Source organism: Pristiophorus japonicus, unplaced genomic scaffold (genome assembly GCF_044704955.1).
Source record: "Pristiophorus japonicus isolate sPriJap1 unplaced genomic scaffold, sPriJap1.hap1 HAP1_SCAFFOLD_503, whole genome shotgun sequence".
In the NCBI taxonomy this organism is placed as follows: domain Eukaryota; kingdom Metazoa; phylum Chordata; class Chondrichthyes; family Pristiophoridae; genus Pristiophorus; species Pristiophorus japonicus.
Window position 1 is genome coordinate 226,174 of NW_027254409.1, and position 25,114 is coordinate 251,287.

The window sequence follows — 25,114 nt, forward strand, 5'->3', positions numbered from 1 at the left end:
TATTTTCCACAAGCCTTGAAAGTCGTCATGACAGGTTTATTTTCCGGGTGGGTAGGATTAATATGTGTCCCAATGCATGCGTACTGACTGCCCTTCATGTTTTTTCCACCATCTAGGCCAAAACAATTGGTTGTATGCTTTCCTTTCTGATGCTATTGTGCCTTGTTTTTTTTTTCTCCCCACAATCCCCCACTCTTTTTCAGAAATCTCCATACCTGTCGGCCTTCCGTATCTCTAAACGGACATCTCATACATACTCCGTATACTTCTTTTATTTTCCACTGATCTACACCTTCCGTTATAGCACCACAACCTGCAGTGTATTCTGTTGTTACATTATTATCCTGCTTCATCCACAATGGGAAATGCCATCCATAAGATTCATTCTGTCATTTTTTATGTCCACCAAGAACCAGTGGAAATGTTCCAAAAAAGAGGGGCTGGGTACATTTATCGTCTGAGAGTGATCTGCAGTCCTGCTCTTCATTCGTTGTCTATCCCAAACTTCCTAGTAGCAATAGAAGCGTATAGATCCACATCATTCACGTGCAAGAAAATCAAGCATAATATTTTTTCATTCTGAACAGGTTTCATCTGATTGATATGGAACCATTTCAGTTTTGGTTCTTCCTTTTGGTCATGTGGAACATTCAAAACAGATACACCGCTTTGGGTACTGTTGAGGGGGATGACTCATCAGAGGGGAGCAGCAGCAGCCAAGTTCATGGCACCGTGGGTGGCTCTGCTGCGCAGGAGACAAGAAAAAGAGTGGGAGAGCTATAGTGATAGTGGATTCAATTGTAAGGGGAATACATAAGCGTTTCTGCGGGCGCAACCGAGACTCCAGGATGGTATGTTGCTTCCCTGGTGCAAGGGTCAAGTATGTCTCGGAGCGGGTGCAGGACATTCTGAAAAGGGAGGGTGAATAACCAGCTGTCGTGGTGCATATATGTACCAATGATATCGTTAAAAATCGGGATGAGGTCCTACGAGACGGATTTAGGGAGCTAGTAGCTAAATTAAAAAGTAGGACCTCAAAAGTAGTAATTTCAGGATAGCTACCAGTGCCACATGCAAGTCAGAGTAGGAATCGCAAGATAGCTCAGATGAATACGTGGTTTGAGGTGTGGTGCAAAAGGGAGGGAATCAAATTCCTGGGGCATAGGAACCGGTTCTGGGGGAGGTGGGACCAGTACAAACCAGACAGTCTGCACCTGGGCAGGACCGGAACCAATGTCCGAGGAGAAGTGTTTGCTAGTGCTGTTGGGGAGGAGTTAAACTAACATGGCAGGGGGATGGGAACCTATGCAGTGAGACAGATGGAAATAAAATGGTGGCAGAAGAAAAAGATAGAAAGGAGAATAGGAAAAGTGGAGGAAAGAGAAACCCAAGGCAAAAAATAAAAAGGGACACATTGCAGCAAAATTCTGAAAAGGCAAGCCTGAAGGCTCTGTCCTCAATGCGAAGAGTATTCGGAATAAGGTGGACGAATTAACTGCACAGACAGCAGTTAACGGGTATGAAGTAATTGGCATCATGGAGACATGGCTCCAGGCTGGAAACTCAACATTTAGGAAGGATAGGCAGAGAGGAAGAGGAGGCGGGACGACGTTGCTGGTTAAAGAGGAAATTAAGTCAATAGTTAGGATGGACATTAGCCTGGACGATGTAGAATCGGTATAGGTGGAGCTTCGGAATACCAAAGGGCAGAAAACGTTAGTGGGAGTTGTGTACAGACCACCAAACAGTAGTAGTGAGGTTGGGGACAGCATCAAACAAGAAATAAGGGATGTGTGCAATAAAGGTACAGCAGTTATCATTGGCGACTTTAATCTACATATTGATTGGGTGAACCAAACTGGTAGCAATATGGTGGAGGAGGATTTCCTGGAGTGTATTGGGGATGGTTTTCTGGACCAATATGTCGAGGAGCCAACCAGAGAGCTGGCCATCCAAGATTGGGTGATGTGTAATGAGAACGGACAAATTAGCGATCTTGTTGTGTAAGGCATCTTAGGGAAGAGTGACCATAATATGGTAGAATCCCTTATTAAGAGGAGAGTGACATAGTTAATTTGGAAACCAGGATCCTGAACGTAAGGAAAGGTAACTTCGACGGTATGAGGCGTGAATTGGCTAGAATAGACTGGCAAATGGTACTTAAAGGGTTGATGGTGGATAAGCAATGGCAAACATTTAAAGATCACATGGATGAACTTCAGCAATTGTATATCCCTGTCTGGAGTAAAAATAAAACGGGGAAGGTGGCTCAACCGTGGCTAACAAGGGAAATTGAGGATAGTGTTAAAACCAAGCAAGAGGCATACAAATTGGTTAGAAAAGCAACGAGCCTGAGGACTGGAAGAAATTCAGAATTCAACAGAGGAGTTCGAAGGGTTTATTTAAGAGGGGAAGATAGAGTACAAGAGGAAGCTTGCAGGGAATAGACAAACTGGCTGTAAAAGCTTCTGTATACATGTGAAGGGAAAAAAGATGAGTGAAAAGAAACGTAGGTCACTTGCAGTCGGATTCAGGTGAATTTATAATGGGGAACAAAGAAATTGCAGACCAATTGAACAAAGACTTCGGTTCTTTCTTCACGAAGGAAGACACAAATAACCTTCCGAATGTACTCAGGGAGAGTGGGTCGAGTCAGAAGGAGGAACTGAAGAATATCCATATTTGGCAGGAAATTGTGTTAGGGAAATTGATGGGATTGAAGGCCGATAAATCCCTGGGGCCTGAAGGTCTTCATCCCAGAGTACTTAAGGAAGTGGCCCGAGAAATAGTGGGTGCAATGGTGATCATTTTCCAACAATCTATCGACTCTGGATCAGTTCCTATGGACTGCAGGGCAGCTAATGTAACACCACATTTTAAAAAGTGAGGGAGAGAGAAAACGGGTAATTATAGATCGGTTAGCCTGACATCAGCATTGGGGAAAATGTTGGAATCAATCATTAATTGGAATCAATCACCAGTTCAAACTGTCACAGGCCGAGAGAGTAGAGAGCACCAGTTCCAACTGTCACAGGATGGAGAGTGGAGAGCACCAGTTCCTAATGTCACAGGAGCATCATATCGTGCCCTGGTAACTGCCCCCAAAGGAAGTGGAGTGTGGGAAATTGCACTCCGCTTCCATTGAGGGGTGGTAAGGCCAATTCTGCGGCGGGAGCAGGACTTACACGCTGGGGGCTAAAATTCCCTGCCCCAGAAGGTTACCGCCCCCAAGATGGGAGCCTGTGCGGGGAGGCAGAGGGAAGTTCAGGGGAGATGGGGGCGTCGGATGGAGGGGAGAGTGGTGGAGGTGGGGGGGGGGGTAGAAATCCAGGGCGGGGGACAGGAGGGGCCATATTGCAGCGGATGTGTGGGGGGGCGAAGTGTGTTGGAGGAGCGGGCCTGGGGGGTCTGTGCCTCAGTGCGGGGAGTGTTCCGAGTGGGGTGGATGGGTTGACTGCGCAGATGGCGGTGGGTGGATGTGGTGTGGTTAGCGTCGCGGGGGCGTGGCTCCGCGATGGCCGGGGCTGGGGGCTCGATATCCAGGGGTATTTGGGAAGGATTCTGACGGGGCGGGTTGGGTGTGGGTGGAGTGTTCCCGGTGTTGGGTGGGTCCGGAACCGGGGGGGGGCACGCTCTTGGGATGGGGGTTGGACTGTTTGGGGCTGGGATTGGGAGAGACTTGTTCACTCACGGAGTTGTTGGCCTGTGGGGTTCCCTTCCACGGAGAGTTGTTGATGCCAGTTCATTGGATGTGTTCGGGAGGGAGTTGGATGTGGTCCTTGCGCTGTGGGGGTCGGGGGGGTGGTGGAGGGGTCGTGGTGGGAGGTGCTAGGGTGGGTGATCAGCCATGATCTTGTTGAATGATGGTGCAGGCTCGAAGGGCCGAATGGCCTACTCCTGCACCTATTTTCTATGTTTCTATGTTTCTATTAAGGATGAAATAGCAGCGCATTTGGAAAGCGGTGACACGATCAGTCCACGGCAGCTTGGATTTTTGAAAGGGAAATCATGCGTGACGAATCTTCTGGAATTTTTTGAGGATGTAACTAGTAGAGTGGACAAGGGAGAACCATTGGATGTGGTGTACTTCGACTTTCAAAAGGCTTTTGACAAGGTCCCGCACAATAAATTGGTGTACAAAATCAAAGCACATGGTATTGGGGGTAATGTACTGACGTGGATGGAGAACTGGTTGGCAGACAGGAAGCAGAGAGTCGGGTTAAATGGGTCCTTTTCAGAATGGCAGGCAGTAACTAGTGGAGTGCCGCAGGGCTCAGTGCTGGGACCCCAGATCTTTACAATATACATTAACGATTTAGATGAAGGAATTGAGTGTAATATCTCCAAGTTTGCAGATGACACAAAACTGGATGGCGGTGTGAGCTTTGAGGAGGACGCTAAGAGGCGGCAGGGTGATTTGGACAGCTTAGGTGAGTAGGCAAATGCATGGCAGATGCAGTATAATGTGGATAAATGTGAGGTTATCCATTTTGGGGGCAAAAATACGAAGGCAGAATTTTATCTGAATGGTGGAAGATGAGGAAAAGGGGAGGTGCAACGAGACCTGAATGTCATGGTCCATCAGAAATTGAAAGTTGACATGCAGGTACAGCAGGCAGTGAAGAAGACAAATGGTATGTTGGCCTTCATAGCTCGGAGATTTGAGTATAGGAGCAGGGAAGTCTTACTGCAGTTGTACAGGACCTTAATGAGGCCTCACCTGGAATATTGTGTTCAGTTTTGGTGTCCTTATCGGAGGAAGGACATTCTTGCTATTGAGGGAGTGCAGCGAAGGTTCACAAGACTGATTCCATGGATGGCTGAACTGTCATATGAGGAGAGACTGGATCAACTGGGCCTTTATTCACTGGAGTTTAGAAGGATGAGAGGGGATCTCATAGAAATGAATAAGATTCTGATGGGACTGGACAGGTTCGATGCGGGAACAATGTTCCCGATGTTGGGGAAGTCCAGAACCAGGGGACATAGTCTTATGATAAGAGGTAGGCCATTTAGGACTGAGATGAGGACAAACTTCTTCACTCAGAGAGTTGTTAACGTATTGAATTCCCTGCCGCTGAGATTTGTTGATGCCAGTTCATGGGATATATTCAAGAGGGAGGTAGATATGGCGCTTACGGATAAGGGGATCAAGGTGTACATTGAGAAAGCAGGAAAGGTGTACTAAGGGAAAGATCAGCCATGATATTATTTAATGGCAGTGCAGGCTCGAAGGGCCAAATGGCCTACTCCTGCACTTATTTTCTATGTTTCTATGTATGTTTCAATAGGCACAGAACGGGATTTAATTTATCAATTATTTGATGTGGACCCATCCATTTGAGTGCTATGTTATTCTCCAGGTTTATGTCTATTGGTATCCACATTTGGTTCCCAGTCATAGCCTCATATGGACTTACTCGTCTCGCATGTAGTGTCGTGCTTGGACTGGAGTTTATGCAAGTCGATGGCTTGTTTTTTAGTGGCAGCCGCCACAGCAGATATCTGGGGAGTTTCAAAAACGCAACCTGGTACATTTAATCCGGTTATTGCAGATTCTTTAGCCAACTGATCAGCTGCATTATGGCCATTGTTATGGGATGAGGAATCTTTCTGGTGGCCTATATGACAAGGGCGAGTCGTTTCTGGAGCACTTCCCAAAGTTTACGGCGGAGACCAGAATGTATTAGAATTTTACTATCTAACAAATAGTACACAGTTTTTGGTATCGGTGCAAGGCCATAACTGCATGGCATCCATAGCTTCTGTCAGACCAAATGTTTATTATTCAGATACTGTATAGTGGGTGGCGCGAATAATGGCTACCAATTCTGCTTGCTGAGATGAGTGGGTGTTCACTCTGAATCCCATCTAGAGAGATAAGAGCAGTTGCCTGTATTGTAGCTTGTTTTAAAGCATTTTACTTAATTTGTCTGGATATCACCCCAGGCCGGTCGAAAGTCTTCCCCATACTCATTTTTCAACTGTTCATACAGAGGTTTTGTTTTGTTTGCAAAATGCAGAATTAAATTCCTTTGATATCTTATCAGTCCCAAGAAGGATCACAGCACTGTCTTTGACACAGGCAGCGGAAGCGTCCAAACGGTGTCGACTTTCTGCTGAGCAGGTTAATTTTAAAATTCTGAATGTAACTGGAGAAACAATCGTTTTTGTATTTAACAAACATCAGAAACACATTCTACACAAAAGGCAAAAGAGAGGGGATTTTCCCTTAGCTTGTAGCTTCGAGAAATTTATGCAGGCTTTTTTTAAAGGCACTTATCTTTCAAAGCAAAGTAATCAATTTTTAAGTTTTATTTTGATAGGTAAGTGAGCATCTCGGAACTTTTCAGCTTGTAATAACACTATTGAAAAGACAGTGCTTTGTTACAATCTGAATTAATTTAAAATGAGACCACGCATTTATTTTTTTACTGTAATCCAATTAAAACTTCCAAATCATTTTTTTAGCAACTGTAACTTCGAGGCTTAAATTTTATCTTTTGTTAAACAAACCCATCCTTTTTACAAACCCATTGCTGCATAAATCATAATTAAACTAACTAGGCACCTGCGTTTCTAACTTAAAATGTAATTCAATTTTAAGTACACAATGAATATTTTAACGCTCAATTTATTCATACTTTCATTTTTTTTTCAATTAGGTTATTTCAGCAACATATTTTCTAGTTCCGTTTTTTTCTTCCTTTGCTGAGTTCTTAGATCTTCCTACTCTCTCTCCTGCACTTCGTGCTTATCCTGTTTCACAAGTTTCTATGCTACGCGCAGAGGTATGTTTTGTTTTCTGGTTTCTAACTGGCTTTTTTAAGTTTAGTTTTTGAAGGCTGAGAATGCTGATAAGCTCCTACCAAACAGGAGTGCCGGTGGTGCAACTCAATCAGTATCTGCCGCAGTGTCATCTGGTGTTGAGTTGAGGTGACATCAGTTCAAGTCACGATACTTACTGGTTTTCGATAGCCGGGGCTTTGAGCGGAGCCTTTTTCTCATCCTTTTTAATTGTTGTGTCATTATTACCACATGATGTGGTATTTAGCAGTAAGAGAGCGAGGAGAAATGCATACAATTTTCAACCAGAACGAGCCAGACTCTCATTAAGATCTGAGCAGGTATAGTCCATCGTTACTGCGGCTACAACTGCATGTTTTTACTCCCAACGAGTTGAAAAACTGTCGGATCGTAATCTGACAAGGTTGATGGTCTGCCTCTCTTTGGGGTCGATGCAAAACCTCCCTCATAGCTCCCCATGAGTTCTCTAATTGTTTGGTGAGATGGCTATTCTCTCTGCTTAGATCTTCGTTTTGAATCTCAAGATTGCGTAATTTTTGCATTGCAGTCCTGCGTGATTTGCATTGATATTCTGCTGTTCCATTAATGCAGTAGCTGAGGCAAATTGACTCTGCAAATTTTCAATTTGTTTACTGTCTGAATCTATTTTCTGCAATTCTTCATTCTTAGCCGAATTTTGTTTTCTCAATGCTGATATCTTATCCTCCAATTCCGGCGGCAGCGTTGGAGAGGCGGAGTAGGAGTTCGGGAGGCCTATAAAGGCTTAGCGGGAATCCGGGGACCGGCGGCAGCCTCAGCGAGGCAGAGCAGGAGATCGCTGAGGCCTATAAAGGCCCAACGGGAGTCCAGGGATCGGTGGCAGTGTCAGAGAGGCGGAGAAGGAGATCACTGAGGCCTATAAATGCCCAGCGGGAGTCCGGGGATCGGCGGCAGCGTCAGAGAGGTGGATCAGGAGATCGCTGAGGTCTATAAAGACCCAGCGGGAGTCCGGGAATCGGCGGCAGTGTGGAGAGGTGGAGCAGGAGATCACTGAGGTCTATAAAGGCCCAGCGGGAGACCAGGGATTGGCGGCAGTGTCGGAGAGGCGGAGCAGGAGATCGCTGAGGCCTGAAAAGGCCCAGCAGGAGACCGGGGATCGGCGGCAGTGCCGGCGAGGTAGAGCAGGAGGTCACTGAGGCCTATAAAGGTCCAGCGGGAGTCTGGGGATTGGCGGCAGTGTCGGAGAGGTGGAGCAGGAGATCGCTGAGGCCTATAAAGGTCCAGCGGGAGCCCGTGGATTGGCGGCAGTGTCAGAGAGGTGGGGCAGGAGATCGCTGAGGCCTATAAAGGCCGAGCGGGAGTCTGGGGATCGGCGGCAGTGTCGGAGAGGCGGAGCAGGAGATCGCTGAGGGCTATAAAAGTCCAGCGGGAGTCCGTGGAGTGGCGGTAGTGTCGGAGAGGTGGAGCAGGAGATCGCTGAGGCCTATAAAGGTCCAGCCGGAGATCGGAGATCGGCGGCAGTGTCGGAGAGGTGGAGCAGGAGATCGCTGAGGCCTATAAATGCCCAGCGGGAGACCGGGGATCGGCGGCAGTGTCGGAGAGGCGGAGCAGGAGATCGCTGAGGCCTATAAAGGCCCAGCGGGAGACCGGGGATCGGCGGCAGTGTCGGAGAGGTGGAGCAGGAGATCGCTGAGGCCTATAAAGGCCCAGCCAGTGCAGCTGCAGCAGGGCAGCAAAAAAGAAGTAGAAAGAAATCGAAAGTTGATGTCACAACCAAGGGGGTAAGGGATAGTTTTTCATTTTCTTTCTTTTATCAGTGAGTAACCTTTTAACATTGTTGTTGCCTAATTAAGTTAATCCAAGGATTAAGTCATGGCAGGAGAGCTCGGGCACGTGATATGCTCCTCCTGTACTATGTGGGAACTCAGGGATGCTTCTGGTGTCCCTGACGACTACATGTGCAGGAAGTGTATCTGACTGCAGATCATGACAGACCGCATTGCGGCACCGGAGCTGTGGGTGGATCCACTCTGGAGCATCCATGATGTGAATAGCAGGTTTAGCGAGTTGGTCTTACCGCAGGTACAGGGTCCACAGCCAGATAGGGAATGGAAGACCAACAGGAAGAACAGTGCAAGCAAGGCAGTGCAGGGGACCCCTACGGTCATCGCCCTGCAAAACAGATACACCGCTTTGGGTACTGTTGACTCATCAGGGGAAGGCAGCAGCAGCCAAGTTCATGGCATCATGGGTGCCCCTGCTGCACAGGAGGGCAGGAAAAAGATTGGGAGAGCTATAGTAATAGGGGATTCAATTGTAAAGGGAATAAATAGGCGTTTCTGCGGCCGCACCCGAGACTCCAGGATGGTATGTTGCCTCCCTGGTGCAAGGGTCAAGGATGTCTCGGAGCGGGTACAGGACATTCTGATAAGGGAGGGTGAACAGCCAGTTGTCGTGGTGCATATAGGTACCAAAGATATAGATACCAAAGATACAGGTAAAAAACGGGATGAGGTCCTACGAGATGAATTTAGGGAGCTCGGAGCTAAATTAAAAAGTAGGACCTCAAAAGTAGTAATCTCAGGATTGCTACCAGTGCGACGAGCTAGTCACTGCAGGAATCGCAAGATAGCTCAGATGAATACGTGGCTTGAGGAGTGGTGCACAAGGAGTGGGACATTGGAACCGGTTCTGTGGGGAGGTGGGACCAGTAAATACCGGATGGTCTGCATCTGGGCAGGAGCAGAACCAATGTCTTTGGGGGAGTGTTTGCTAGTGTTGTTGCGGAGGATTTAAACTAATATAGCAGGGGGATGGAAATAAAAGGGAGACAGAGGCAAAAGATAGAAAGGAGAATAGTAAAAGTGGAGAGTAGAGAAACCCAAGGCAAAAAACGAAGAGGACCACATTACAGCAAAATTCTAAAGTGGCAAAGTGTGTTAAAAAGACAAGCCTCAGGCTCTGTGCCTCAATGCGAGGAGTATTCGGAATAAGGTGGATGAATTAACTGTGTAGATAGCAGTTAATGGATATGATGTAATTGGCATCACTGAGACATTGCTCCAGGGTGACCAAGGCTGGGAACTCAACATCCAGGGGTATTCAACATTTACGAAGGATAGACAGAAAGGAAAAGTATGTGGGGTAGCGTTGCTGGTTAAAGAGGAAATTGATGCAATAGTAAGGAAGGACATTAGCTTGGATGATGTGGAATCGGTATGGGTAGACCTACGGAATACCGACGGGCAGAAAACGCTGGTGGAGGTTGTGTAAAGATCACCAAACAGTAGTAGTGAGGTTAGGGACAGCATCAAACAAGAAATAAGGGATGTGCGCAATAAAGGTACAGCAGTTGTCATGGGCGACTTTAATTTACATATAGATTGGGCTAAACAAACTGGTAGCAATGTGGTGGAGGAGGATTTCCTGGAGTGTATTAGGGATGGTTTTCGAGACCAATATATCGAGGAACCAACAAGGGAGCTGGCCATCCTAGACTGGGTGATGTGTAATGAGAAGGGACTAATTAACAATCTTGTTGTGCGAGGCCCCTTGGGGAAGAGTGACCATAATCTGGTAGAATTCTTTATTGACATGGAGAATGACGCAGTTAATTCGCTAACTAGGGTCCTGAACTGATGGAAAGCTAACTTCGATGGCACGAGGTGTGAATTGGCTAGACTAGACTGGCAAATGATACTTTAAGGGTTGACGGTGGATAGCAATGGCAAACATTTATAGATCACATGATGAACTTCAACAAGTGGACATCCCTGTCTGGAGTAAAAATTAAACGGGGAATGTGGCTCAACCATGTCTAACAAGGTATATTAAGGATAGTGTTAGATTCAAGGAAGAGGCATATAAATTGGCCAGAAAAAGCAGCAAACCTGAGGACTGGGAGAAATTAAGAATTCAACAGAGGAGGACAGAGTATTTGATTCGGAGGAGGAAAATAGAGTACGAGAGGAAGCTTGCCGGGAACATAAAAACTGACTGCAAAAGCTTCTATAGATATGTGAAGAGAAAAAGATTAGTGAAGACAAACGTAGGTCCCTTGTGTCGGACTCAGTGAATTTATAATGGAGAATAAAGAAATGGCAGACCAATTGAACAAATACTTTGGTTCTGTCTTCACGAAGGAAGACACAAATAACCTTCCGGAGGTACTAGGGGACTGAAGGTCTAGTGAGAAGGAGGAACTGAAGGATATCCTTATTAGGCGGGAAATTGTGTTGGGGAAATTGATGGGATTGAAGGCTGATAAATCCTTGGGGCCTGATTGTCTGCATCCCAGAATACTTACGGAAGTGTCCCGAGAAATAGTGGATGCATTGGTGATCATTTTCCAACAGTCTTTCGACTCTGGATCAGTTCCTATGGACTGGAAGGTAGCTAATGTAAAACCACTTTTTAAAAAAGGAGGGAGAGAGAAAACGGGTAATTATGGACCGGTTAGCCTGACATCAGTAGTATGGAAAATGGTGGAATCAATTATTAAGGATGAAATAGCAGCGCATTTGGAAAGCAGTGACAGGATCAGTCCAAGTCAGCATGGATTTACGAAAGGGAAATCAGGCTTGGCAAATCCTCTGGAATTTTTTGAGGAAGTAACTAGTAGAGTGGACAAGGGAGAAACAGTGGATGTGGTGTATTTGGACTTTCAAAAGGCCTTTGACAAGGTCCCACAGAAGAGATTGGTGTGCAAAATCAAAGCACATGGTATTGGGGGTAATGTACTGGCGTGGATAGAGAATTGGTTGGCAGACAGGAAGCAGAGAGTCGGATTAAACCGGTCCTTTTCGGAATGCGATGCAGTGACTAGTGGAGTGCCGCAGGGCTCAGGGCTGGGACCGCAGCTCTTTACAGTATACATTAATGATTTGGATGAAGGAATTAAGTGTAACTTGGAGTTTGCAGATGACACTAAACTGGGTGGCGGTGTGAGCTGTGGGGAGGATGCTAAGAGGCTGCAGGTTGATTTGGACAGGTTAGGTGAGTAGGCAAATGCATTGCAGATGCAGTATAATGTGGATAAATGTGAGGTTATCCAGTTTGGTGGCAAAAACACGAAGGCAGAATATTATCTCAATGGCGGCAGATCAGGAAAAGGGGAGGTGCAATGGGACCTGGGTGTCATGGTTCATCAGTCATTGAAAGCTAGAATGCAGGTATAGCAGGCAGTGAAAAAGTCAAATGGCATTTTGGCCTTCATAGCTAGGGGATTTGAATATAGGAGCAGGGAGGTCTTACTGCAATTGTACAGGGCCTTGGTGAGGCCTCACCTGGAATATTGTGTTCAGAATTGGTCTCCTAATCTGAGGAAGGACGGTTCTTGCTATTGAGGGAGTGCAGCCAAGGTTCACTTGACTGATTCCCGGGATGGCTGGACTGACCTATGTTGAGAGACTGGATCAACTGGGCCTTTATACATTGGAGTTTAGAAGGATGAGAGGGAATCTCATGGAAATGTTGGATAAGTCCAGAACTTGGGGACACAGTCTTAGGATAAGGGGTAGGCCATTTAGGACTGAGATGAGGAGAAACTTCTTCACTCAGAGTTGTTAACGTGTGGAATTCCCTGCCACAGAGAGTTGTTGATGCCAGTTCATTGGATATATTCAAGAGGGAGTTAGATATGGCCCTTACGGCTAAAGGGATCAAGGGGTATGGAGAGAAAGCAGGAAAAGGTACTGAGGCGAATGGTCAGCCATGATATTATTGAATGGTGGAGCAGGCTCGAAGGTCCGAATGGCCTACTCCTGCACCGATGTTCTATGTTTCTATGTTTTTTTTCTATGTTTCTTGGCCTTTGATTCACGTTCTGTGCAGTATGAAGCTGCATAGGTGACTAGATTCATCGCCTTACCCAGCTTCCATTTCTTAGCTTTAATCTGTTCATCACCAAAAATGACCGCATCCTTAAGCGACACTTTCGGGTTTCTCCCTAGGCAATCTACCAAAAGTGTATACACTTGCGATTCGCCACATCTTTTTTCTAACTTTTTCTGATACTCTTCCCAAAGACACTCCTCTGGCATTTTAAAATTAATTATTTTTAATTAAGCTTCCTTACCGAAGATAATAGTCACTATCATTTGACGTAAATCAACCCACCTAAGGTTCGATCGGTGATCAAACTAGCTGCCTTGCGTCTGCTGTTTATACACAACAATCTGTTTTTAAATGGAGAGAAAAAAATACAAGAATCCCCAATTAAATTGTTTAATAAATATATTGTATTTTATCAGCTATTTCTTTGTTTTGTCCCTTCGTGGTGGCCAGACGTAGTTTTTAACTACTTAGCAGCTTTTTGCCGCTTTGCTAACTATAGCAATTCAACTATTCTCAGGGTTTATATATAATTCAAACTAGGATACTCTTGTTCAGATCATACCAATTGCTTTTAATACAGGTATAGTGAGTAAAAACAGAGTTTTATCAAATAAATACCATCTGTTATACAAAGTAATACTTAACAAATTATAGTCACAGCCTAATTCTCGATAGCGTCCTCTCGAGCTGACCGTGGTGCCGACTCCTTATCTCCTGTTCTCTTGATTCGCACTGCCTTCTGAGTAGAAGAGCTGTTACTTTATACCCCTTTTCTCCCATTCAAATGCTGTGAAAATCTGTAGCTGTTGTCGCCTTACAATAGATCACATTATCTAATGCCTTTGACCTTCTATGTTATCTCTATCCCCTCTCCCTCTCTGTAGCAGGAATCAGTTCTCTGAGAACAATTATACAGAACATGTCACACAGAATTCATTACTGAGCTTGGCTTTACAAAATTATGAAAATAAATGGTACATGCTGCATACCTTTATCTTACCTATTAATAATTTTGGCCATGATCCTTCCAGTTCTAAGTGAAGCTGTATCAGCAGTTACAAAAATGGATAACATAATAATGGCTCAATTTATCATGATGCTTTGCTTCTCAGCCTTTGGCCATTTTAAACCCCATTTTATGTTTTACTGCCATTTTCTATCTTTATAAACTAGTTTTACAGAAAATCAATGCATATACAGGAGGTTACAAACATAAATATTATTCATTCATTAAAGATGTGTAAAATAAGCTTCTTAATACTAACTTCTAACATCTGTCAATAGGTCATATATAACAATATTCACCAACTCCACACATTCCCAAATTCACTTGCAAGCCTCTTCAGCAGCACCGATGATTCTTCCCTCCCGCCAACCCGAAGCACTATTCTACTACAGGAGGCCTCAGGCCTGGACCCCATGATCTTAGAGGAAGAGCAGCGTGGCATCAGATGGAAAATTCCGGAAGATACTCGGGTGTGACCAGAAACCGCAGTCGGTGTTCCATGGTCGGGTGGCTCCGAATTAAAGTTCAGATGGTGAAGGACAGGGTTCCCAAACTTCAGGGAAACAGGGTGCGAATGTCACTGGTGGATCCCTGCGTCATCGTCAGTGAGTTCAGGGAGATTGTATCAGAGGGAATGGCGCAGAGCAGGGAGACAGGATCCCCAGGGTGATGATCAGTGAGTTCAGGGAGATGGTATCAGAGGGAACGGAGCAGAGTAGAACATAAGAACATAAGAAGAGGAGTAGGCCATACGGCCCTCGAGCCTGCCCCGCCATTCAATAAGATCATGACTGATCTGATCATGGACTCAGCTCCACTTCCCTGCCCGCTCCCCATAACCCCTTATCGTTTAAGAAACTGTCTATTTCTGCATTAAATTGATTCAATGTCCCAGCTTCCATAGCTCTCTGGGTCAGCGAATTCCACAGATTTATAACCCACTGAGAGAAGAAATTTCTCTTCATCTCTGTTTTAAATGGGTGGCCCCTTATTCTAAGATCGTGCCCTCTAGTTCTAGTCTCCCCCATCAATGGAAGCATCCACCCTGTCAAGCCCCATCATAATCTTATACGTTTCGATAAGATCACCTCTCATTCTTCTGAATTCCAATGAGTAGAGAGGCCCAGCCTACTCAACCTTTCTTCATAAGTCCACCCCTCATCCCCGGAGTCAACCTGGTGAATCATCTCTGAACTGCCTCCAAAGCAAGTATATCCTTTCTTAAATATGGAACGAAAACTGCACGCAGTATTCCAGGTGTGGCCTTATGTAGCCGTTGCAAAACTTCCCTGCTTTTATATTCCATCCCCTTTGCAATAAATGCCAAGGCCTTCCAGATCACTTGCTGTACCTCCATACTCTCTGTTTGTGTTTCCTGCACAAGTACCCCCAGATCCCGCTACACTGCAGCACTGTGCAATGTTTCTCCATTTAAACAATAACTTGCTCTTCGAATTTTTTCTGCCGAAGTGCATGACCTCACACTTTCCAACATTATACTCCATCTGACAAATTTTTGCCCATTCATTTACGCTGTCTATTTCCTTTGTCAGGTTTTTTGTGTCCTCACAGATTGCTTTTCCTCCCATCGTTGTATCGTCAGCAAACTTGGCTTTGTTACACTCAGTACCTTCTTCCAAATCGTTAATATAGATAGTCAATATTTGAGAGCCCAGCACTGATCCCTGCAGCAGCCCACTAGTTACTGGTTGCCAAACCAACAATGAACCATTTATCCCGACTCTCTGTATTCTTTTCGTTAGCCAATCCTCTATCCATTCTAATATATTACCCCCAACCCCGTGAACTTTATCTTGTGCAGTAACCTTTTATGTGGCACCTTAAAAAATGCCTTCTGCAAGTCCAAATACACCACATCCACTGGTTCCCCTTTATCCACCCTCTTCATTGCATCCACAAAGAACTCCGGCAAATTTGTCAAGCAAGACTTCTCCTTCATAAATCCATTCTGACACTGTCTGACCGAATTTTGCTTTTCCAAATCTCCATCTATTTCTTCTTTAATAATGGACTCCAACATTTTCCCAACGACAGATGTTAGGCTAACTGGTCTATAGTTTCTTGCTTGGTGTATGCCTCCTTTTTTAAATAGTGGTGTTACATTTGCAGTTTTCCAATCCGCTGGGAGCTCCCCAGAATCCAGGGAATTTTGGTAAATTTAAACCAATTCATCCACTATCCCTGCCACTATTTCTCTTAAGACCCTAGGATGCAAGCCATCAGGTCCAGGGGATTTATCTTCCTTTTGTCCCGTTATCTTACTGAGTACCACCTCCTTAGAGATTGTGATTGTGTTAAGTTCCTCCCCCTACCCCCCACCCCCCCACCCACACAGCCCTTTGACTATCCACTGCCGTATTATTGCTAGTGCCCTCTACTTTAAAGACTGATACAAAATATTTGTTCAGAATTTCTGCCATCTCCATGTTCCCCATTACTAATTCCAGTAGGGCGAACTTTAGTCTGGAAATAGGAGACTGAGTGTTAGGGTTAATTGGTGTTGTTGAGATTAGAGCAGGATTGGAGGTGGTTACTTTGCTCCTCAGTCTGCTAAAACGTTTGGACATGGGAGTTATTTAAAGAGGCTAATCCAAAACCAAAAATCATTGTACAAGTGCCCTCCCCGACAGGAGGGCTCCACTCGCATATTTGGCCTGGTCAAAATTAAACGGTATTAGATCAGAATTGGACTTTTCCCAGCGATCACACACCCTGCCAATGTGAATGTTTATAAATGTATAGAGATATTGAATTTGAGAACGTGGGAATTGTATAGGGAATGTATAAGCTAACAAACAATTCATGGTGGAATAGCCATGACATCTCAGACTCGAGACTGCGAAATGTTACAACACTAACACATATTGAAACAAAACCCACAGCTTGCAGAAAAACCTCAAGGTCTTATTAAATCATGTTATTAACCTGAAACATTGACAGAAGGTCTTTGTTTAAAATCGGACCATGCTTGGGTCGGCTTATGAGTGGACAAAGGGAAGGAGGGATCAAAAGAGATGGGCTGAGCTGGGATGTCACTCTGGCCCTATCTTGTTATCTTTTGCCGAAATTGTATAACCATCGTCCCTTTACAATGTAACGTCACTTTGTCCGTAGGAAGTGAGTGCGTTCGAACAGACTTGCATTCCTTCTGTCTGATAAAGTCCCCGATCGGGATTTGCTTTTTAAATAAAAGCTTGCTTTGTTTAAAGCACAAACGGTATTCGTTTCAGTAATTTTGCTGAACCAGATTGAGGTAAAAGAATCCAGGAATCAACATTTGGTGTCAGAAGTGGGATCTCAACGGACGACTGCCGAAAACTTGCGAATTAAGAGCCAGACTAGCCTTGGACGAGACGAGGGGAAAGTGGCCACTGGAGTGAGTATGATTTCAATACTGCTCCAGTTTCCCCCGGTTTCAAAAGTCTGAGGAAAGTTTAGCCACTCGCTGGTTCTCAGGTCGTGTCTGAACGAGATCCAGGACAATCTGGTGAATACCTTTCAAACTTAGAATAGGGATAGAGATAGGGAAATTGTGTGATGACGCAAACCAAGTGGCGACTTGGAAAGATAGGTTATAGTTAGAGCTAGATAGGGATAGATGATCAATCATGGATCTAAAAATTAATTGGAAAGAAAAGAGACTCTTGTGAACGTCTGTTTAAATGAGAAATGCTTCTGTGATTTTTACTGTAAAAAAAAAAGCCGGGGAGTTGTGGTTTGTTTTATCTCAAACAGAATGAAAGTTTTTTTTAACCCTTCGTAGTGTTGTCCTGTATGTGGGAAGTTTAAGAGTGTGAACCTTATTGAATTACGTATATTCGGATGATAAGTTACGGAGCCAGGAAATGCACAAAGGATAGGTTTGTTGAGTAAAAAAAATATTAAAAAATTACATGGTCCCGGTGGTTAATAAAAAGGATTTAACATGCTCACTTACTTGTCGAAAAAAAACATTCAGAGAAGGCACAGCAAAACAACTGAGATGGATTCAAAAAAATGTATTATATTAAATAACACGACCTTGAGGCTGGAACAATTGAGATAACGAAAAGCATTCCACAGCCTACGTGCCAGACTTCTCTCTAGTTATGGAAAAGACAAATAAAAGTAACGTACTAAATAGGTGCTGAAAAAAAAATGTTCTGAGATTTTAAATTATGAGAAAAATTCCACGGCAGTCTAAAAAAAAAATCACTCCTGTCCAATTGGCAGGAAAACTCCATTAAATTAGGGCTTTCATTGACTGATTGGATTTAAACTGCGCAGTGACACGAAAGGATAGGGACATTTGGAGACATAAAGAAATTAAATAAGGCTCATAAGAAATCAAATTTAGAAAATTAGGCTCACAGGAAATTAAGTAAGGCTTATGGGGAATTAAATAGAGGATAGGTGTTCAAGTCAGGTGTGACGTCGACCTCGTATATCACTTGGCCCGTCTAGGCACTGATTGAATTTAAATCACGCAGCAACTCGAAAGATAGGGCTGACGCGAGACGTGCGGCGGCGCGAGCGTGTGGCCGAGTAAAGGAGGGCTGATGCAGATGTGCAGCAGCGTAAGACGCGTAGCGACGCGAGACGTGCGGCGGCGTGAGCGTGTGGCCGAGTAAAGGAGGGCTGATGCAGATGCGCAGCAGCGTAAGACGCGTAGCGACGCGAGACATGTGGCGGCGTGAGCGTGTGGCCGAGTAAAGGAGGGCTGATGCAGATGCGCAGCAGCGTAAGACGCGTAGCGACGCGAGACATGCGGCGGCGTGAGCGTGTGGCCGAGAAAAGGAGGGCTGATGCAGATGTGCAGCAGCGTAAGACGCGTAGCGACGCGAGACGTGCGGCGGCGTGAGCGTGTGGCCGAGTAAAGGAGGGCTGATGCAGATGCGCAGCAGCGTAAGATGCGTAGCGACGCGAGACATGCGGCGGCGTGAGCGTGTGGCCGAGTAAAGGAGGGCTGATGCAGATGCGCAGCAGCGTAAGATGCGTAGCGACGCGAGACATGCGGCGGCGTGAGCGTGTGGCCGAGTAAAGGAGGGCTGATGCAGATGCGCAGCAGCGTAAGACGCGTAGCGACGCGAGACATGCGGCGGCGTGAGCGTGTGGCCAAGTAAAGGAGGGCTGATGCAGTTGCGCAGCAGCGTAAGACGCATAGCGACGCGAGACGTGCAGCGGCGCGAGCGTGCGGCTGAGTGAAGGAGGGCTGACGCAGACACGCAGCAGTGTGGAACGCGTAGCGACGCGGGACGTGCGACAGCGCGAGCGCGCGGCCGAGTGACCATGGGACGACGGGAACGCGCGGCAACGCGAACCGCGGGGTGATATCAAAGTCAGTGCTGGTGTCAGTAAGTCTTTGTTTATTTTAAGTGTTTTAAATCGCGTGGCGACGCGAACCGCAGGGCGACACGGGAGTCTTTGTTTATTTTAAGTGTTTTAAATCGTGCAGCGATGCGAACCACGGGGCGACGCGGATCAGTGTTAGATTTAGTAAAGTCTTTGTTTATTTTAAGTGTTTTAAATCATGCGGCGACGCGAACCGCGGGGCAACGCGATCAGTGTTAGATTTAGTAAAGTCTGTTTATTTTGAGTTTGTTCAAAGTCAGTGTTAGTTTCAGTAAAGTCTGTGTTTATTTTAAGTTTGTTCAAATTGCACGACGACACGAACGCGTAATGACACGGTAATACGAGGGGCAGCGTGAAAATTGGTAATCAGTTGGATAAAACAACGGATGCGGATAGTCCACTACAAAAGTTATGTGAGGAATTCCCTGAAAGAGCTGAAGACTTTAGAAAATTATCAGGAGCCCTGAACAAATTATTAGGAGATGACCAGTGGTCTCTAGGTGGCACTAGAAGCATAGAGGTAGCAAAAAAAAGCACAGGGATTGTCAACAATTAAAAGATGCATCATTTCTGTCAAGTTGGCAAATAAATGCTATTAAATTGGGATTCTCATCGACAGAGGGAACACATGTTAAAATTGTAGACGTCTTAAAAAAAAAGAATGTGTGCTCGAGAAACTTACTAAGTGACCCTCTGGGACCTCTGAGAAAGGTATTGACCGACTACGTAGTCTAATGGCTGGCTTTGTGTTAACCGAGGCTGATGATGAAATTGATGAGTGGTCACTGACTCAGCGCCCAACGGTGCCTCCCGCACCCCCTGGCCCCTTGCTCCAGTCCTCTTCCCAACACCCTCCACCTTACACTCCGGTGAGTGGAGTTAAAAATAACCCCATACCACCAAAGCAACAAACCCAAACTGACTCCTCATCCTCTGATAGCGATTCGGATCCCCAGTTCACAAGCAATATAGCCGAAAGGACCAGATCACACACTCGAAAGGGCAGAACTATATCTCGATATCACAGACAGTTCCATAAATCTTCTAGTCAATCTACCAGTCCAAGTTGTGAAAGACATAGCAAACACCCCCGCTGATTGAGACGCAGAACTGTCAAGCAGTCAGACAGCTCCGAAACATCCTCCGACCTAGAAATGATTTCCAAGATCCCAAAATCCCGACACCAATTCCCTGTCAGACCAATGCCAAACCCTGATGCACAACAAGCTGCAGACCACCCCACTATAGATGTCGATGTGATCTTCGAACAACTATTCGATTGCTCACGCTATCCGGACAAATGGAAAGGGCAGTTAGATATTATTGGCAGGAAAAGAAAGGGAAGGGGGGAGGTGCGCCCCCAACCCGGGTCAAGACTGAATACGTGACTAGAAAGGAAGAGCCATCTCGGGAGCAAGGATCAATAGAACCGCAGTGTTGCATACAGGATTGGATGGATAAGCAAGGATACGGTTATACTAAACAACCAAACGTCCCGAGCCCTGCTAATAAAGCTCCCTATTGTCCCCGGCATGGTATGGGAAGAGGCCGGGACTGGGTAAGAGGAATTGACTGTTTTAATTGTGGGCAGGAAGGACATTGGAATAAAAATTGCCCCTACCGTCAGCATGGAAAAGGAAGAGGAGGGGGGCAAGGGGGGAGAGGAGGATCTTACACTAACTTCTCCCAGAACAACCCCTTTGGTCAATTGTTCCCCGATTGACTACGCAGCTTGATTGTGCAGGGATCCTCCCCGGACGACGAACCAATGATATTGTTAAAGATTCTGAATGAGTGGCAACCCTTTTTGATAGATACGGGAGCCTTCATGTCTTCTGTACAATCAAAGCTTAAACTCCCTGCCACTACTGAAACACAGGAACTTTCAGGATTCCTGGGACAAATCTCGACATTCCCGGTGTCAGAACCAGTTAAAATGGGTTACCAGGAAGAATCGGTGGAACATCGATTTGTTATCACAACCAATCTGGACTGTAACTTTATGGCTACAGACCTCCTCTGCAAATTCCAATTGCATTTGGAGTGTGAAGATGACGGGATCATTGTAAAACAGGGAACCCTTAAGCGGCAGTATTATACCACTAGAACCCCTCAGTGGTGGTCTCTGGACCTGTGGCAGGCACCCTGTCACGTGACCCTAGCATACGATCCCAGTGGAAAGAATCAGGACCTGCAGAACTTTTATCAGGATCACGAAGGGGAAGTGAAGGAAATTCTATTAAGGGCTAGAGTGACTGGACCAGAAGGGAAGGCAGATTTTGTGGAAATGGACAGCCCCCAACGGTGGCACCACATATTACTCGTGAAGTATTACCTCCCCACCATGCTAAAGATTTGGGAGTTATGGTGCGCCAGGCTATAGACGAGGCTGACTCTACCAGCCGGGATGTGCAAATTGTAAAACATGGCCGTACAGTCCAAATCCACAGGGACCCCGAGAAGGTCTTAACGACTCTGCAGCATCATACTGGCTCTGACATACCTGACTATGTGGATCCTCATGTGTGGGCAGAGGACCCCTCCCAAGTGGGTTATCACAGGCAATACTGAGTATCCACCGAGCTTTGGAGGCTAGCCGATTATAACCAATTTGCCAGTTTTGAGTCCCTAGCATGGCTAAACAAATGCGACAGTGTTTGGGGATGATCAATTACTGCAGATCCTGGATCCCTAATGTTGCCCTGATGACTAAGCACCTCACCCCGTATACAAATAAGTAAGGCAGCTTTGAAATAGAAACCGTAGACGTCCAAGCCTTTAAGGAACTAAAGACAGCCCTGCTGCAAGCTCCGGCTTTGGGCCGGCCCCTCTATGACCGGCCCTTTCAACTGCATTTACAGTTCTGAAAGACTGTGCTACCGTTGTCTTAACACATCTCACTCCGTAGCTGCCCTCCTGGGCCAACTGCAGACTCAACACCTTACCATGGCCAGGCAAAGCAGATATGAGATCTACTTACTAAACAATCCTAAGCTGACCTTTCGGCACTGTACTGCAATTAATCCGGCCTGTTTTCTTACTGAGCCACCCCAAGATGAGGAAGAGCCCAGTCATGATTGTTTATCTTTAATTTAAGAGGCCACATCAGTCAGGGAAGATTTTGTTGATGTACCAATTGAAGATCCAGACTGTATTATGTATGTTGACGGAATTAATCCAGAAGGTACACGAATCTCAGGATACGCCATAGTAAACCAGGAGAATCAGGTCTTGGAATCTGCCACTTTTGAAATTGCCTATACCGACTCTAGGCATGCCTTTGGGGTGGCCCATGATTTCGGACAACTATGGAAAAATAGGGGATTCCGAACCTCACAGGGGAATGAGATATCCCATAAACAGCTGGTATCTGCTTTGTTGCAAGCCCTCATGTTCCTCAAAACGCATTGCCATTGTCAAATTTACTGCCCACACTACCGGAAATTCTCTGGTTGATATAGGGAATCGTTGTGCTGACCAAGAAGCCAAACAGGCCTCTCGTGACCAACAGATGGTAGTGCCCAAAATTATGAGTCAGACTAAAAATCCTGCGAAGGATAAGTTAGCCTCGGAAAAACCAATGCCAACCATCCAAGATGTTATAAAAGCACAAGAGGACGCTCCTGAAAAAGTTAAACTGTTGTGGAAATATTATGCATGTACTTATGACAATGTTTCTAAACTCTGGACCACTCCCGCGGAACAGACTTGCATGTCTGACGAGTTGGCTCTATGGGTTATTGAATGTATGCATTTTGCTACTCATTGTGGAGCAAGGACCACGAGTGACACACTTTTGGCTACTTGGTGGCACCCTCGACTCCAGGCGCTCACCCAGAACATCAGTAGTCGTTGCCTGGTTTGCCAGCAACATAATCCAGGGAAGGGAGTCCCCTGTGATTGGGGTAAAACGCCCCTACCCGAAGGGCCCTTTGAGACATTTTAGTTGGAATACATTGAGTTGTAAAAAGTTGTGTTACAAATATGTGTTAGTAATAGTAGATGTGTTTAGCAGATGGATTGAAGCCTACCCTACCCTGGACAATAAGGCTCAAACTGTTGTTAAAGTGTTAATGAGGGAAATTGTTCCTAGATATGGTATCTCAGCTCGACTGATGACCACCTATGTTCTTTCTCTGACTCAGGCTCTGCGACTAGCTCACAACCAGGTTCAAGATGCTCACCTCGACCTCCCAGTTTTACCCGAATTGTCCCTCGTGGCGCTAGGGAAGTATGGATTCGGAAGGGATTAGAGCCACCATGGGAGGAGCCTTTTCAGGTGTTACTCACTACCCCCACTGCAGCCAAGTTTGAGGAGGAAAGTGCCTGGGTTCACCTGCACCACTGCAAGCTCACCACCCTCTAACGAACCTATTTTACTGGTTATTATAACTCCTGTTTCTGTTCCAGACTTCCTCTTCTCCATAGCTGAACAAGGCCGTTGGCATCCTAATTGGAACGTGGACCAGTTTGAACTTTTACCCATAGTGATAGACAGCCAGCTACACCGACGGTGACCTGAGAAGAGAGACGGAAAAACTGAACTCTTTTAATCAGCAAAATAATTGGAATATTTATCTGAATCCTGAGCCATAAGATGAAACTGTCTGTATGCCACAGTCTGTATAATAGTCTTGATATATGACAGTTTCGGCGCATGGGAGGGGAGACAGAGACATGAGCTACATGTCTTATGTTTATGCGCAAAATGGGAATTTTTCTAGATGTTGGGTGTGTTCACATTCCCTATACATTCCCTATACATTCCAAAGGGGGAGTTCCACTAATCCTAACTGAGACTGTCAGGAAATAGAGTGTGAACGGATGAATGCGATACTCCTAGAATGATCCTAAGTGTTATCATGGAATGATAAAAGGGGGGAATGTGAATGTTTAAAAATGTATAGAGACATTGAAGTTGAGAACGTGGGAATTGTATAGGGACAGTATAAGCTAACAAACAATTCATGGTGGAATAGCCATGACATCTCAGACTCGAGACTGCGAAATGTTACAACACTAACACATATTGAAACAAAACCCACAGCTTGCAGAAAAACCTCAAGGTCTTATTAAATCATGTTATTAACCTGAAACATTGACATAAGGTCTTTGTTTAAAATCGGAACATGCTTGGGTCGGCTTATGAGTGGACAAAGGGAAGGAGGGATCAAAAGAGATGGACTGAGCTGGGATGTCACTCTGGCCCTATCTTGTTATCTTTTGCCGAAAATGTATAACCATCGTCCCTTTACAATGTAACGTCACTTTGTCCGTAGGAATTGAGTGCGTTCGAACAGACTTGCATTCCTTCTGTCTGATAAAGTCCCCGATCGGGATTTGCTTTTTAAATAAAAGCTTGCTTTGTTTAAAGCACAAACGGTATTCGTTTCAGTAATTTTGCTGAACCAGATTGAGGTAAAAGAATCCAGGAATCAACACCCCCACTGAGCCCACCAGCGGAGAAGCGTCAATAATACTCGCAGGCATCGTCTGGCACCGCCTCTCATCTCCCTGAAATATTGTCTAAAAGCTGGAGCCTTTCTGTGTGTTCAAGTGGAAAATTGAGAGAGTCGGTGTGTATAACAGAAAACGATCGAGAGAGCGTGTGTGTGTCTGATAGGCATCGGGCTCTGGGAATCATTCCCCGGGGTTGTGCTCTCTGGGGTGTTTGTGTCAGATTTCTAACCCGTGCTGGACCTGCCCTGGGAGTGTTTGATGGGATAGTGTAGAGGGAGTTTTACTCTGTATCTATCCCATTCTGTACCTGCCCTATGATTTGATGGGACAGTGTAGAGGCAGCTTTATTTTGTAGCTAACCCGTGCTGTACCTGCCCTGGCAGTGTTTGATGGGACAGTGTAGAAGGAGCTTTATTTCTGTATCTAACCAATGCAGCATCGACTCTGGAATGCTTGGGACAGAGTAGAGGGAGATATAAACCGTATCTAACCTGTGTTGTCCCTGCCCTTGGAATGTCTGGTGGGACAGTGTTGAGGGAGCTTTACTCTGTATCTAAGCAAGGCAAATATATCCTTCCTTAGATAAGGAGAGCAAAACTGTGCACAGTACTCCAGGTGTAGTCTCACCAAAGCCCTGTACAATTGTAGAGCGAAGTTAGAGAGAGGGTTACCCTT